The sequence below is a fragment of the Cydia fagiglandana genome, chromosome 11, assembly GCF_963556715.1.
Source record: "Cydia fagiglandana chromosome 11, ilCydFagi1.1, whole genome shotgun sequence".
NCBI lineage: Eukaryota > Metazoa > Arthropoda > Insecta > Lepidoptera > Tortricidae > Cydia > Cydia fagiglandana.
The window spans coordinates 5,077,308-5,079,516 of record NC_085942.1 but is presented as its reverse complement, the minus strand read 5'-3'; the positions used below and the strand labels follow the sequence as shown (position 1 = coordinate 5,079,516).

General features: G+C 32.5%; 1 non-coding gene across 1 annotated transcript; it reads right to left on the bottom strand.

Moving 5' to 3' along the window:
• Positions 1-304: 304 nt before the first annotated feature.
• LOC134669163 (small nucleolar RNA SNORA16B/SNORA16A family) lies at positions 305-432 on the bottom strand. The gene has a single exon (XR_010098866.1). It is a non-coding gene; the product is annotated as a small nucleolar RNA SNORA16B/SNORA16A family (small nucleolar RNA).
• Between the last annotated feature and the right edge of the window lie 1,777 nt (positions 433-2,209).

The following is a 2,209-nucleotide window of genomic DNA, read 5'->3' as shown; positions in this document are numbered from 1 at the left end:
GAAAAATGTGTTATCTGTGTGTTATTAATAATAAGGATGTGGAATTATTTCAATATATGATTTATTTATATTCGTATATAATTATTTTGCTAGTTTGATACTACAATTATTATTGACATATTTAAATTATTCAATTGAGTTACAGTTCATCTTTATAGTTATCGGGTAAATCGTCAATAACTGGCCACCTTATACTAATAATGAATTATTCACCTATAAACACAATTGATTTTAGTATAAACAGAATTCATTTTAGTATAAGGTTTCCAGTTATTGACGAATCACCCTGAATGATAATTAATAAAAATGTAAGCCCCGTTTGGTAATACGGTAAAGACACAAGTCCGAACCGCGACCGTACAGGGTTCATACTATAGGCCTTTTTTGACTATCATAATCTACAAAGAACACGTAGCTTCGAAAAGGCCCGATAACATACAAAAACTGCCACGGCGGGGTTCGAACGCACGATGACAGCGCGCAATATTTTAAGCAACATATTAGAACGCTGGGCTACGCTGTATAATCTTAAACGGACGAAAATTGTCAATGGTTGGTATAAGAGAAAGTCAATAGGTGGTATGAGATTAAAATAAAATTATAGGAATGTATGCCTGTTGCATTTTAGATGTAGGATATATGTATTATGATATAAATTTATCGGTATTTTTGCTTTACAAAATTATTCATATATGAATACCTAAACTGTATCAAATGATTAAGCAATAGAAGTTACCGCCAATATAAAATAATTATTCCTTATCATATGTTTTTTTCAGAGTTGAGAGAGGAACCATACAATGTATAGCAAGCAGAGATAAACAACCTACTGTCCATAAATAGATTTATTATCCATTTATATTACTCGCAAAATGGATACATTGTGATTTCCACATTATAAACAGGACAGGAAACTAGTTACGCCATTAACTATGACCGTAAATACTATAGTAGCCACAAGTCTCAATATAAATTATGTTAAAAAGGTTGTAAGTTTTTGTCACTTAACAACACTATTCGTTTTTCGGAAAATTATGCAACTTTGCCAGTCAGGTTCAACTTTGCCCATTTTTGCAATTATGTTTTAGATCAAACTGTCTACTTAAACAACGGCAGGCGTGGCTCACTCCGCGATTTCGTCGCTTTGCTACAGGTAGCTAAAAGTACATCCGTTCGACCCCAATTTTGAGGTTTGCCATAAGCCGCGCGTGGCGCTGTCGCCACCTAGCGGCCATATCTGTGCTGATCGTGACAGACGCGTTTTGTTAGAGAGTGAGTCTTCTGTACCTAGTACTATTATTTGTTCTGTGACAACGGTGACCAAACTGGGCGTAAATATTGCAAATCACAAACATACGATAAAAAATAATTTGTAAAGTATGCAAAAAGACCATAAATCTATAGTTACAAAATTATTGAATTAATTGAATTGAATTGTGATCATTTCGTTCTCTCTAAAAAAATATTAGTATATTAAACTAATTCTTGTATTTTTTTGTGATGTTGTAACAAGATGTTTAAATACATGAAGCGCAGTGCAAAGTTGCAACACCTTTCAAACGGTCGTTCAGTAGTTACGCTATTCCTAACAGTGTAAGCGTACTGTCTACCGTGCTCGTTCAATAGATACTACATCAACATAAATGTCTGCTTAATTACTAAATGCCGAACATGTGCATGGCAGGGCATAAATCTAAGGGGTACTTATACTTACAAGTCTGTTCTCTCACGACTTGGCGATCTGTAACAATGAAATATAAATATTAGTTTTGTTTGTGTATTCAAAATTTAAAATAATACCAACTTAAGTATACGATGTAAGAAAACAATTTAAGGAAGTTTGCTTAAATTTGCTGGAACGATTTAAAATTGTATTTTATTTTGAACTCGTGGATACATAGGTATTTTACATTTTGAATTATGTTTAATAGACAGTGTAAAGCGTTGAATTGGATATAATTGTATACAAATTAGGAATATTTTTCCGGTTTGATACAACTTGATTGTTTGGTTGCATAGAGGTATAAAAATAAAAATATGAGCGTATAATAAAATCATAGAGAGACATGTTATGTATAGAATGCAGTTAATTAACTAAAAAATAAACTCTTGTCAAATAACCCGACATCATTAGAACACTTTTGAAAGCTATCTCCTTGTTATTTTTTGACAGCAGACACTAAGCTGAATACAGACATGTCAAATTATC